Here is a 14938-nt window from a genome sequence, read left to right on the forward strand (position 1 = left end):
GAAGAAGGGAAGGGGCTAGAGAGGAGAGGAGGGGACGAGGGGGAAATAGAGGTAGACATATTGCAGGAGGCAAAAAAGGAAGGGAGAGAACGAGTAGGAGGAGGAAGGTGAAAAAGGGAAAAGGGTGAGAGAGGGGGGAGGGAGAGATGGAGAGTTGGGGAGAGGAGGGGAAGAAAGAAAGAGCGAAGAAGAGGGAAGGCAGGAAGGATGGAAAGTGGCATTTTGGAATGTGGCGGGGCTAAAGAATAAGGATGCCGAATTCTGGGAAGCGATAAGGGAATGGGACGTAATGTTCTTGTTAGAAACATGGGTAGATGAAAAAGGGTGGGAGAAGATAAGAGGGAGGTTGCCTTTGGGATTTAAGTGGGAGGTGCAATATGCGAGGAAGAAAAATAGGAAAGGAAAGGCAATGGGGGAATAATAGTAGGGGTAAGAAAAGGGTTAGGAATAGAAGGAAAGGGCGGGGCGGATAAGGAAGGAATGATGGAGGTGATGATAAAGAAAAAGGGGGAGGGATGGAGATTGGTGGGTGTGTACGTAAATGGGGATTTAGAAGAAAAATTAGGAGAGATGAGGGAGTGGATGGAGGAGGAGGGAGGTGGGATTAGAACCATAATAGGGGGGGATTTTAATGCTAGAACAGGAGAATTGGGGGGAAGGGTAAGGATAGGGGAGGAGGGAGAAGAGGAGGGAAAGGAAAGAAGGTCGAAGGATGCAAAGGTAAATGGGGAAGGGAAGTTGTTAGTGAGAAGATTAGAGGAAATAGAGTGGGCAATAGTGAATGGAGGGGTAGCAGGAGAGCTGGGCGTACATGGGGCCGAATGGGAGATCAGTCATTGATTATGTGATAGTGAAGGAGGAGGTGAGGGAGGAAATTATGAGGGTAGAGATAGGATTGACTCGGACCACATGCCGGTAGTGGTAAGGATCAGAGGGGAAAGAGGAGGATTGGAGAAGAAGGTAAAAAAGAGGGAAAGGAGGTGGAACTGGTCGGGCGAGGGGAAGAAGGAATTCAGGGAGAGGTTAGGAGTGATAGGGGAGAGGCAGGGAGATGAACAAGAAGAGAGAGGGGTAGAGGAGGAGTGGGAGAGGATGGAAAAAAAATACAGGAAGTTCTAAGTAAGGGAAATGGGGAGGAAAGTAGGGAGGAGAGAAGAAAAAGGGGAGGGTGGTTTGATGAGGAGTGCAGAGAAGATAAGGGGGAGGTGGCAAAGGAGTTGAAAAGATGGAAGAGGGAAGGGGGGAGGGAAAGGAATATAAGAGAAGAAAGAAGGAGTACAAGGGATTATGTAGGAAGAAGAAAGAGGAGGAGAATGAAGAATGGACTAGGAGGGCAATGGAAGCGAGGATGGAGGAGCAGGTATGGGAGGTAAATTAGGAAAGAGTGGAGAAGGGGGAAAGGAGGGGGGGAAGGGATTGAGATGGAAGAATGGTACAGTTATTTTAGGGATTTATTAGGGGGGGTGGAGTCGAGAGTGGTGTTGAGAGGAAGCAGGAGGGTAAGGGGGAAGGTGGAAGATCAGGAAGACCAGATAGAAAGGGGAGAAATTAGGAGGGGCGATAGGAAGGAAAAAGATAGGAAGGCGGTGGGGGTGGACGGAATACCAGGAGAAGTGTGGAAATATGGCGGAGAGGGTCTAGAAGAGTGGGTGTGGGAATTATGTAATAGGATATGGAAGGGGGAAGGGTGGATTAGAGAATGGTGTGAGGGGTTGGTGATACCAATTTTGAAAAGAGGAGAGGGAAGGGAGGTCTCAGATTACAGGGGAGTAACGCTGGCACCGTCGTTATACAAAATGTATGCGACGGTGTTAGCAGAGAGGCTGAGGGGTGAAGTGGAGGAAGGAGGGATGGTGCCACCGAATCAAACGGGGTTCAGGAGAGGGATGGGGACAGTAGATAATATTTACGTGTTAAACTATCTGATAAATAGACAAATAAGCAGGAAAGGAAGACAAATGGTGCTATTTTTTGTGGACTTGAGGGCGGCGTTTGATTCGGTGGACAGGGTGAAATTAATAGCGGCGTTGAGAGGGAGGGGGTAAAGGAAGGGATGGTAAGGAGATGTGAGGAGATAGTAGGGGAGATAGGATTCAGGGTTAGAATAGGGGAGGAGAGGGGAGAAAAGTTCTGGACAGGGAGGGGAGTGAGGCAGGGGTGTCCTCTGAGTCCGCTGCTTTTTAATATGATGATGGCGGACTTGGAGGACAAGATGAGGAAAGGGAGATGGGGAGGAGTGAGGTTGGGAGAGGATAGGATATACACGCTAGCGTACGCGGATGATGTGGTGATGATGGTAGAGGATGAGGGGGGAATGAGGTGTATGATGGAAAGATTAGGAAGATATTTGGAGGAGAAGGGATTGGAGTTGAATGAGAGCAAGTCGAAGGTGATGAGGTGCAGGAAGGGGGGAGGGAGGCTGAAGAAAGCTAGTTGGTATTGAAAGAGAAAGAAGTTGGAGGAGATAAAGGAGTACAAGTATTTAGGCTATGTAGTGCAAAGGAATGGGAGGCAGGATGGACAGGTGAGGGAGAGGATGAGGAGGGGGGCAGCAGTAATGGGGCAAGTATGGGGGATAGGAAAGAGGAGATTTGGGGGTAATTGGGGGAGGAGATTATGGCTTTTTGATGCGTTAGTGTGGACGGTTTTAGGGTATAGATATGGGGTTGAGATATGGGGATGGGAGGAGAGAGAGGGATTGGAAAGGGTACAGGAAAGGCATATGAGATGGATGTTAGGAGTGGATTGGGGAACACCGGGATATATGATAAGGGAGGAGCTCCAAAGGGAAAAGATAAGATCAAGGATGGGAAGAAGAGCGTGGGGATATGAGAGGAGATTGGAGGAGGGTAGGAGGGGGTTGGCAAGAGTATGTTTAGAGGAAATTAAGGAGAGGGCTAAAAAGGGAGGGGAAATATCGGAGTGGGAGAAAGAAAGAAAAGAGTTTTTTGAGGGTAAAGGGATGAATTTAAGGGAGGTGGAGGAAAGAAGGGAAAGAGGGGAGTTTAGGTGGGAGGAGGTTGAGGAATGGGAAAAGAAAGGCCAGAGGGAGGAGAGATGGGAAAAGATTGAGAATTCGGAGTATAATAAATGGTACAAGCAGGTAAAGGGGGAGGGAGTACCGAGGTATCTGTGGAAAGGGTGGACGGAAGGAAGGTGGCAGAGGATGGTGAAGTACAGATTGGGTAATGGGATGAGGGGAAATAGATATTGGGAGAAGGAGGAGGAATGTATGGAATGGGGAAGGGGAGAGAGCTGGCAGGAAATGGTGAGGGTGGTACTGGGAGAGGAAGGAGAAGGGGAATTGTGGGTGAAATTGTTGGAGGAAGCGAGAGGGGACGGGGAAGGAGGTGAGGGGAAAGGGGGAGAGTGAGGGGGAGAGAGAGAGAGAGAGAGAGAGAGAGATAGAGAGAGAGAGAATGGAGGAGGAAAGGCAGAAGTAACCGGAAGCGGAGGTCCCACATTAGATTAAGCTAGTAGTAAGATTGCATAAGATAGGAGGGAAAGGGCAAGAGTGTGTGTGTAGGGGTAGATAGAGCGAAAAGAGAAAGGTGAGAGGGAGGTAAATGGTGCGGCGAGATAGGGCAAGAGTAAGGCGGAGTTGCGTGGCGTTTTTTTTATTGTATATTTTGTATATATTTTTGCATATAGGCTAAGTTATAGGTTAAGGATAGATTATAAGTGGATGTAAAAAGTGTATAAAGGTTTGGGACCGCTCCTTAAGGGAAAAAGCGCCTTGTAATCCCCAATTGGGGCAGCAATAAACTTTTCTAATCTACATACACACATTTTTAGTTTTGAGCTTCCTGATTTTTTGAACATTTTATAAGTAATGTCATAACATGTTTGTTTTTGTGTTTAGGAGAAGCAATAATTACCATAGATCGATTATTGTTAGTATCAGCCAAAAAGGCTGAGGAATTATTGCCTAAGTGGGGTGATCAAGCTGAGTTTTTTAGCAGAAGAAAAGCTCTAGAACCCACTACTTCTAAGAATTTATTTTTTAATGTAGAGGTACAAAGTAGGAATATTTATAAATCATATTTGTATTCCAAACGATTATGCATGTAAAGCACACACAATCTTTTTATTTCTTTTACATATGTGTATTTTGTTTTAGATTGATGAATTTGGAATATGTAATTTGCCAATTGTGGATGTTAACACAAATAATGTTAATATTGTAGACCTCATAAGAACTCATTTATATTAATTAGATAATATATAATGCATATATGTATATCTCCACACACACACACACACACACACACACACGCACGCACACGCACACAACACACACGCGCGCATACATATGCATTTAATTTTTTAAGATATAAAACTAACATAACTAAATTCTAGTATTTTAATATTTATTGTTAATATTACAGGAAACATGTAAACAGATTAATAATGATTTCAAGCAGCCCGATTCAGCATCTGATTCAGGACTAAATAGTGTGAGTGATTGTGAAGCAGAAGTTTCTTCTGATCAAAACAAAAAAAGAAAACCATTGTCAAAATTAGAAAAATCAGAAAATCCTAAAAGACGCACTGTGGATTACAAGAACTCAGTTTGAAGAGCTTGTAAGTAATATATTGAATTGTTGCAATTTGTATTATGAGAGAAAGAAGAAATACTAATAATTTTATTTATGGCGTACAAAATAACGATACATTTATTACATAAACAGACTTAATTTAACATCGCAAATTTTGTTGTTAATGGTAATTTTGTTAATCTTTGTAAAGAAAGGTACGTGTCTCCAATAGATACCAACATTTATCAAATATTATATAAACTTGATTATGTAGAATTTTACATATAGTCCTGCATTTCGCTAATCGTAACTGTTTAATATTTCTTACTTGAAATCATTATATGCAATCTTTTTATAAAATTTAGAATTAGATGACTATATTTAGAACTAAAAGTGTGATGATTAAAATATTTTGTATTTAATTATATTTATATCAAATTTATATTTTTTTCTTTATCATATTTTTTTCAGAATATCGAGAATAAAATAAAGGATCATTTAAAGGGTGATGCTGTTCTAACTTATTATAAAAATAATGGTTTTTTAAGTGGAGAGGCAAGAGGAATATTAGTAGAGATATTAGCAAGTTGTATGATACAAATTAATATTAAGTAAGTTTTTTTATATAATGTCTAAAATTTATACATATTTTTGATGTTGTTAATATATCTCTTGTTTCTTTTTATAGCCCTACTTTGGAAGAATTTCAAATTGTGTCCAAGAAACTATGTGAATTATTTGCAACTGAGACTGAGGTAAAAATCCTCCTTTATTTAGTTTTCAAACCTAGTAATTAATATTATCACGAGTGTAGAAATAATTTTTATTTTGGTAAATATATTGTAGACTACATATGTCTATGAACCTTTTGCAAATGGTGCAAATCAGAAAAATATAGGAGGAAAATTACCCGATAAAGTGAGGAATATTAAGTCTACATTGAGGAGGCTCGGTGCACTCAATCCAGCCAATTATCACAGACATTCAGAAAATAATGCTCATAATTATGAAAATGAGCTCAATACATCCGAAAGTATTTAAATATAATTTAGATAGTCATCTCAACTGCTAAAAAATATTTTTCATAAAATATTGATAAACTAATTTGTGCCAAAATTGTGTTTAGTAAATGAAGATGAAGTGCAAGCAGCGATTCAATGGTTGAAAGTAAGTCGGGAACCTTGGACTGATGTTATAAGAAACTGGGACATAACTTATGATATTAGACTAAAAACATTACTAGATCCGAAAGGCGGAGGAGATAAACCACTTTCCGTGACGGATTATTTTTCTCAATGAGAGGTTTTGACTTTTCCTCAAGGGTATACTCTTGTAAGTATATATCCTCTCTTGTAAGTTAATATTTTAATATTATTAGTGTAATGTTTACATTTTGTTTGGTATTATTTTTCCATAAAAAATGAATATTTTAATTTTCCAGCTTGATCGTGATTTTAAAAAGAAATATCCTGATAAGGATTTAGCACTTGTTTTGGAGTGGGAAAGATTCATTCCTCTTCTCAAACAACTTTTGAAAACAGAAGTGAAAGATTCTTATGGAAAAACTCAACTAAAGAAGTTGGATAATGGTAAGTGTTTTTAAAAAAATAAATAAATAAAAATGAATAAATAATTAAAATAAAAGATTTTGGAAAAAAATACTTATATCTTATGTAACAGTTTTTTTTGTCTTCTTATTTATTGTAGCAAATTCTACTACTGCTATTACTGCTATTATTCTCCACTTACTTCCGCATTTAGTCCCACCTCGGCAATTACAGAAACTTGATTCTGGGGAAAAGATAAAAGCGAATTTATCTGAGGCAAGAGATGCTTTTGTGTTCCATGTAACAGTAAGTTAAATTATATTGATATGCTTGATTATATTCTCAACTAACTTTCGTTAAGGGCGCACAATATTTGAACGTGAAAATTATGCTGGAAATTGTTTGTGCAAGTTATTTTATAAACAAGTAATAATTTATTTTTTAACGATAATTTCTGCATGTAAGAAAAAATTGAGATATACTTTTAATATCTGATTAAAAAATATAATTTTTTTTTAAAGTAAGAATTATTTGACATTTTCCGAAAAAGGGATATTTAAAATATAATAGTTTATTTTTGTTAAGTTTAGTAGTAATAAAAAAATTTCATATTATATGTATTTTACCAAACTATACGTTTTATGATTTTTACCAAGACATCTTTTTTTTGTATTAATCTACTTTTATTTTCTAAACATTATAGTAGGGATAAAATGCATTCTCTCTCGCCTTTATAAAGTGGAGCATGTACTTAAATTTCCCGAATCTCTAATAAAATTATGAAATGTAATATTTTTTTAATCTTATTTTTCTAGGTGCCAGGAGATATGTGGGTGGGGTGTTAAGATAACTGAGAGGGTCCGAGGGGTCGTCAGGACACAAGCCCGACGGCTCATGATCGAGGAATGGGGGGAAAGTTTGGGAAACATCCCCCCATCCAGATCGGGCAGGAGAGTCGTCGGGGCCGTGAGACCTGTGTTGGAGGAGTGGGTGAACAGGTCTCACGGCAAGATGTCGTACCACGTTACACAGGTATTCGCCGGGCACGGATGCTTCGGCGAGTACCTGTGTAGAATAGGAAAGGAGCGCACCACGCAATGTCACCACTGTGAGGAGGACGAGGACACGGCGCAGCACACGCTGGAGATCTGCCCAGCGTGGGCAGAAGAGCGCCGTGTCCTCGTCCAGAAGACTGGCGAGGATCTAACGCTCCCGGCCATCGTTGCAAAGATGGCCGGGAGCGAGGAAGTTTGGGAGGCGGTCTCCTCCTTCTGTGTCAAAGTAATGACGCAGAAGGAGGAGGCGGAAAGAGAGCGGGAGAGACGGGGAAGAGGGAGGAGACTCCCTCTCGCCCCTGAATCCCGGGAGGAAAGGGACGACCCCTCCTGGCTGCCTAGGCGAGGAAATCGCCGCGGTGGGGGCCGGGGGGAAGAGAGCCCGTGACGAGCCGGGAGATGGCTGCGGGGTAACGAGAGGAAGAGTGAGGAGACCCCGTCGTCAACAAAGGCAGGCCCGATGACGCTGAGGGGGAACTCAAGTTCCCCTAAACGTCACCGGGAAAGGGCCGCCTCCCTAAGAGGCGGCCAAACACAGGAGGAGACTGGGCGAGGGGCGCTGTGCCCCCCTCGCCCGGTGGAGAAGAGGAGGAGGAGGAAGGCCCCTTTTTGGGGCGCTAAGGCTGGGCGGGGGGCGCTGTGCCCTCCCCCGCCCGGCAATAAGAAAGAGGCCCCCTTCGGGGGCGGAGTTGCAGTCCGAGGGGGTGGGCGGGGGCGGGTGTCGCCCGGCTGGCGGCCGCACGGCAAAGGCCTTGCGGCCGGGGATCGGGCGGCGTCCGCCCCCCGCCACCCCTCCCTGCCTGCCGAGGTCCTCCCCCAGGAAAGGGTCTCGGCGATGCCCCGAGAGCGGGCCGACGGTCGAATCCCGTTAAGGGAGGGAACCACGGCCTGGGGACACGGGGGGAATCACAGGGGCTCAGTTACTACAGAGCCCCATTGCACGTGATCTCCCCCGGGAAGGGACGCGGCAAGGGCGGCCCTCTCACCGGTGCCTAGAGCGCCGATGGGAGGGCACCACTGCCTGCGGGGGTGCTCCCTCCCCTTCTGGGGGGGTTCCCAGGAGTAGGGCTCCCGGAGCGATGGCTGAATCTCCCGTCCCTTTTGGGAGGGAGAGGGAGCCTCGTTCCGGGAGCGGGGGGTGGCGGCTCGAGCGGGAACACTCGAGCCGTGACCCCGCCCCCCAAACTTTTTTGGTGGGCGCGACGTGGGGGCGGTGCCCCCCTGCGCCGCAACCGGGATAGAACCGCACGATGTGCGGGGGAGAGTATCTTCCTCTCGGGGAAGATGCTCTTCCAGGAAGGTTGGGCCAGAGGATGGCAGGAAGCAATGCTCGGTAGTTCCCTGCCATCCTCGTAAGAGCCAGCGTAGGCACCCGCTGTGGTTTTAGTGAGGTAGGTCTTGAGCCCCCTGATCGATTCATTCGTGGATCGGTCAAGGGGAGCAAGGAGTCCCACATAACCCTCATCCTCTACCCGGGGGATGAGGGTACCATGAGGTTTCCACAGCGCAAAAAAAAAAAAAAAAAAAAAGGTGCCAGGAGATATAAACCCAGCTATTCAACGACTCTCTCGTCGTACACCACTTTGCCGTAGTGAGAGAGCTCACCCGATACTTGTATCGGGTGCCAAGAGTGTACAGTTCCATCTTTGATGGAACAAGGGGATGCCAGCGGGTTCCATAGGGTCTTCTTCCTCGGAAGACGGCCCACTGCTGGTAGAGGAAGGAAAACCTCGATAAAAAACCTGGAGAGGAGGATCCGTTAGCCCGGTAAGGCAACCTCCTAGAGGAAGGACACCTCGATAAAAAACCAAGTGATTTATTATGACAATGGACAGCATAAAGGATAGACTCTCCTTGGACTCGGATACCAAGGGCCGGCGGGGGGGGATATTGTCCCGGTTTCCCCCTCGTCGTCATCGGACGACGGGCCATCTGGTGCCTTGACGGCGAGGGCATCAGAGGAAACGGTTATCGCGCGGGATAGTGGGGATGAGTGCCGACTTATTAGAAGTGCCGAAGAGTGGCGTGCAAGAATTGACGAGATTGAAAGTACATTAAAGGTCATGTACGATAAGTGTGGTGAATACTTGGATGATCGGGAGGACTCTCAGGACAGTGTGCGGTCTTTGGAGCCTCGATCCCCGGAAGTGGTGCGCGATACCTCGGACGAGGCGGAGGAGGGTGATCCCTCTTTCATATCTCTGAGGTCGACATCGCCATTGGGAGAGGATGAGGGGTTGGCGTCTCCAAACGAGGTGCGGACTCCTGCGGGACGACGGGCCTCTCCAAAGGCAGGAACACCCGGGAAGAAGAGGACGCCTAAGGGTAAGTCCTCAACTTATGTCGAGAAACGCGGTAGACCGGCTACGACCGGTAAGTACGTTGGGCTCGCGCAGGCGAAAGAACGCCTGAATGCGGCGTTCAGGGAAGAGATCCTCCTCAAGGATCTGGATAGGGTACTGGACCCGCTTATCGGTCCAGACCTTACCAAGATGGGTCGTGGAGAGCTTCCCTCTAGGGAGGAATTTAGAGAGGGGCTTACAAGCGTCTCTGCGGCGGATCTCAGGGTTTTGGCGTGCAGATTCTTGGGACAGATTAGGAAGGTGGCCGAGGTCACAGGCATGGACGAGATCCTGATCAGGGAATTGGCGGTTTCCTCCTCTAGATTGAAGGACATTGTTGATGTGCGAGGAGAGGATGACTGTCTCGGCGGTCCCCGAGGTTGAGGGTGTAAGGGCGGAAAACGCCGGATTGAGGAAGCGAGTTGCCACCCTGGAGAAGGAGGTCTCTAGGGTGACGGGAGAGCTGGGGGCTCTCAGAGCCAGTCTCCCCAATCTTGGGGAGGAGGTTGAGCGCCTCCTCTATAAGGAAGTACCATCGAGGGCGGCCAAGGCAGCGGAGAAGAAGAAGAGGAAGAGGGAAGAGTTGGAGAAGCTCCAGCCTTCCAAGGGATGTGTGGAGTCGGGGGGTGCCCTTTCGCTTCTGAATGCGGAGGTGGGGGGCTCCTCGACTCTTTTGGCGGAGGTGACGTCGCTCCTCGACCAGCGTTTGCTGGACCTGAGGGGCGATGTTGTTTCGGCGGTTTTGGCGGCGTTGCGGCCGGGTCTAGTCGGGGAGTCTGGGGCCGGGGTTCCTCCTCTTGGAGGATCTCTCGTGCCCTCTTCCTCGGCGGGTGGAGGAGGTGCGGCTGTCGCAGGTGCCGCCCCGGTTTCGGGGGGCTCCGCGCCCTCTGCGGTTGCGGAGGGTTCCGCGGATGCCCCTCGGGTCGGGGGGTCAAAAAAGAGGAAGCAGAGGCGATCCAGACGCGGGCGTTTGCCCGGTGGGACCGCTGATGGTGTCTCCGTTCTCGCGGGTTCTGCCCGGGACTTGGGGAGAGCTGCGCACGTGCCCTCTGCCTCAGCCGTCTTGCTGACGGTAGTGGGTGACGGGGAGGATCGCCCGTCTTATGCCTCGGTTCTATCTGAGGCAAAGGCGGGTGTCAGCCTGAAAGACCTAGGTATCCAGGGAATGAGGATGCGGAGAGGAGCCGCGGGAGGCCTGTTGATGACCATCCCTGGGAAGGATTCGGCGGAGCGGGCCAATGATTTGGCGGACCGTCTATCGGCGGTGTTTTCCGACTCGCGAGCCGTTCGCGTGGCTCGTCCCTCGAGGACGGAGGAGGTGCGCCTTAAGGGCGTCACCGACTTTGTCTCGAGGGACGAGATTTTGGCGGAGGTGGCCTCTGTCGGTGGAGGGTCGGGGTCGGGGAGATTCGGGCCGGAGAGGTCCGGATTCCCCCGAACGCTCAGTCCGGGACCTTATGGTTAAGGTGCCCGGCGATCGCGGCGCGAAAGCTTACAGTGGCGCGGAGGCTCTGCGTGGGCTGGACGACTTTGACGGTTCATCCGTTGAGTCGCCGGCCCATTCAGTGCTTCCGCTGCCTGAGCTTTGGGCATGCGGCATCGCGGTGTGGTTCCTCTGTGGATCGCACTGCATGCTGTTTCAGATGTGGCAAGGAGGGGCACCGAGCAGCCTCGTGCACGGCCCCTCCACATTGTGTCGTGTGCAAGGAGCGTGGGCGGCCGGCGAAGCACAGATTGGGTTCGACCAACTGTGCCAAGCTGGTCGTTCCGCCCAAGCGGATCGATGGGGGATGCGAGAACGTCCCCAAGGATCGGAGACAGGCTCCGGGGCGCCCCGATGGGGGGCCAAGTGTGAGTGTGCCTGTCAGTGTGTCGCAGGAGATGGAGGTGGACTCGGCTAGCGTCGGGCTACCTCCCTCTCCTGTTTTGTGTGGTTGAGCGAGTGAGTTGTTCCTATTGTGATGTCTAATGTTGATATGTGGGCTGCGGCCTACCTGCTTCCCGGAAACGGGGAATGAGTGGTCCGGTTATGTCTTCCGTCTTTAGTATTACGTTTTTCTTGTGACGTTTAGTGTGGTAATGGGGGTTGCGGCTGGCATTTCTCTCCCTCGATGGGGGAAGAGTGGCTAGTTTTCGGTTGTCTTTGGTCCATACGCGTTTGTCGTATGCTTGGTGTGTGAGAGTGAGTCGCTGTGCGGCTCGCCGTCCGGTTCGGCAGGGAAAGGGAGTGAGGGCTCTCTTTCCCATTGCACGTCGTCCAGGGACGAGGGGAGGAGGATTGGTAGCCTGGTCCTCCTCTCTAGCTCGCAAGAGCACGGGTTTTGGAGAAGGGGGGGAATCCGCCCTTCGGGAAGGGCCCGGAAACGGGTCGGGCCATGGGGAGGCACCTGATGTTATGCGATAGCGGTTCCGGGTGTCTCCCCGTTCGGCTACGGGCTACGGACTGGTTTTAGGGTATCGGTACTAACATCGGGGTTAGTACCGTGTGGTATTCAGCCTGGCCGCACCGGTGGTCAGGTTGTGAGTCCCCCACGAGCTCGGTTACCTCCCCTCAGGGGTGCCAGATGAGTGCGTAAATGCATTTCCAGTCTTTAAAAAAAAAAAAAAAAAGCTATTCAACGAAGACGTGCTGTGGCTTCAAAACTTAAAACAAGAGTTCAACCCTTTGTTCTTCTTGTTGGGCCTACAGTAGAAAATTATGAAGCTTGTTACCTTATAATTGATGAAGTCAAGTATCAATTTAAAAATGTGTTGAAAGCTTTCGATCAGTGTTTCAAAGCAATACAAGTTTTGAACACTCAATATTCATATGAAGCAAGAGGTGCATGGCTTTTTATTCAGCAAGCTCTGTATCGCATCTCCACAAGGTATGATAAAAAAAATTCAACTGTAAGTGCGCATGTCAAAACCTTTGAAGTTCTTCGAACAAAAAGTTCTAATGAAATTTAGTAAACATATAAAGTCCACAGTTTCAATTTAAGTTTAAGTCTAACAATAAGTTATGACGTTTAGCCCTGTGTATCCTGTAACAAAATTTTATCTAACAGGGTATTATATTATATATTAAAATTTTATCTATAAGCTCTATAGCTTTTTAACTCTGTATTTTGTCCTTACTGTACACTGCTATATAATTCATAGAAATACAACAGCAATATAGAGCACCTTTAATGTATATTATTTTAATTTGTAGGATTATATTTAAAAATTATTTGGTATAATATTTTAAAGTTAGTATATTGATTTTTTTTTTTTTTAGTTAATATTTAAGGAGAAATCAGTCGGTGAGTCAAAGATTTTTTATTTGTGCAATAGATTACATGATTTTTTTAAATTATATAGACTCAAACTTTTAATTTTGTTCATAATGGAGATATTATGTTTTGTATGTAACAAGCAATTTTATTCAATTGAGACTCTGATAACACACATAAAAGTATACCATGTTGTAGCTGCTCATACTGCTCTTAGATGTTCTGCACTTAATTGCTATAAAACTTGTCCTTCCTTACGTGCATATAAAAGACATCTACTCAAATGTTCTTTCTTTTGCATAAAAATTCTTCACAAGAGCAAATTCAATCTTCTGATGCTTGTCATATTATTAAAACAGAACAATCAAATAGTATTTCAAATGCTGATCACCATGAAGTTGAATTAAATATATCAGAAAGTGATTCAATTTCAGTTTATGATATTAAAAAAGCCTTAGTGAATTCCACACTTGTTTTTGTATCAAAATTATATGCTTCCAACACTTTGAATCGGGTTCATGTTCAACAGATAGTTGATGCTACTTCAGATTTATTATCAAGTGGATACTTAAATATTTTAAAAAACAAAGTTTTTAAAATGTTGAGTAAGTTTGATTATAATAACGAAGAACTTTATGAACTTTCTCTTATGTTTAATGCATGTGATAATATTTTCGCTGGTCTCCATAGTGACTATGAAAGATTAGAAGCATTGAAAGAAAGTGAATTCTATATAGCTCCTACAACTTATGTGATTGGTAGTCACTATAGGCCTAGAACACAGGGTAACAAGACAGTAATGAATCATGAACTTGATACTGGTCAATACATTCCTATAAAAGAAGTTTTAAAGCGTTTTTTGGAATTACCAGGTTGCCTTAATGCGATTATTTCCAATTTAGAGCATTTGTCTCAAAATGATGAGCCTTTTTCAAATGTTGTACAAGGAGAGATGTGGAAGGAAAAAGTAATCAAACATTTTGATGGCAAAACAGTGCTTCCACTTATTTTTTACTTTGACGATATAGACCCAGATAATATCACAGGATCTCATGCTGGTCAGCACAAAATAGGAGCAGTTTATTACAATATTGCTTGTATACCTCAAGATTATGCTTCAAAACTTGATAACATATTTTTGGCTTCTTTGTTTCTCTCAGAATGTAAAGTACATGGAAATCTGAATTTATTTAGACCTATAATTCAAGATTTAAAAATCTGGAAAAATCTGGATTAATTATAAAAACTAGCTCAGGAGAGAAACAAATTTATTTTAGTTTATGTCTTTTGCTAGGTGACAACTTAGGAATCCACTCTATCTGTGGTCTGTCTGAAGGATTTAATGCAAATTATCCATGTAGAATGTGCAAGCATCACAGGAATGAAATTGTATCTCAAACTACTCTTGATACAAATAAATTAAGAACAATGCAGAATTATGCTGCTGATGTTTTGTTACAAGATCTTACCATGACTGATATTAAGGAAAAATGCATTTGGGACGACATTCCCAGCTTTTCTTTCATACAAAGCATTAGCTTCGATATTATGCCCGATCTTTTAGAGGGAGTATGTGGTTATGATTTAGGACTTATACTTTTTGATTTAATATATGATAAAAAATACTTTTCTCTGGAGACTTTGAATAATCGTATAATTTATTTTGATTACGGTCCTGTAGAGTTAGGTAATGCAGTACCACAAATTAAAAAAGAGCACCTTATAACTCGTAAACTTAAGTTTTCTTCCTCAGAGATGTTATATTTTATTAGATATTTTGGATTAATGTTAGGTGATTTAGTTCCTGAGGATGCTGAAAGTTGGCATCTTTATTTAAAACTAAAATCCATTATAGACATAGTAACCACGCCTTATGTAAACCTTCGATCACTTAGTTATCTGAGTACCCTTATTTCAGAACATCATGAAATATATCTTACTGTCTTTCCCCAAGCTACACTCAAACCTAAGCATCATGCTCCATTATCCTGAAGTCATACGTAGAGTTGGTCCCTTATGGTTTATCTGTTGCCTTCGATGGGAAGCCAAACATAGACCTTTTAAGCAGGCAGCTCATGCTACAAATTCTCGCAGAAATTTACCTTTGACTTTGGCGATAAAACATCAACTGAATTTATGTGCCAGATTTTTATCTGGAAAGCCTCTGGGTGAAAAATATTCTTTTGGAGTTCAAGAAGAGGT

The 14938-nt window shown here is 45.0% G+C and overlaps 1 pseudogene; it reads left to right on the plus strand.

Annotated features, from left to right (window-relative positions):
* The first annotated feature begins 2191 nt into the window (after window positions 1-2191).
* Window positions 2192-14728, plus strand: LOC145948210 (uncharacterized; annotated as a pseudogene).
* Window positions 14729-14938: the final 210 nt, after the last annotated feature.

The sequence above is a fragment of the Prenolepis imparis genome, unplaced genomic scaffold (genome assembly GCF_030444845.1).
Source record: "Prenolepis imparis isolate NDT839.2.m4 unplaced genomic scaffold, iyPreImpa1.0 SCAF_279, whole genome shotgun sequence".
In the NCBI taxonomy this organism is placed as follows: Eukaryota; Metazoa; Arthropoda; class Insecta; order Hymenoptera; family Formicidae; genus Prenolepis; species Prenolepis imparis.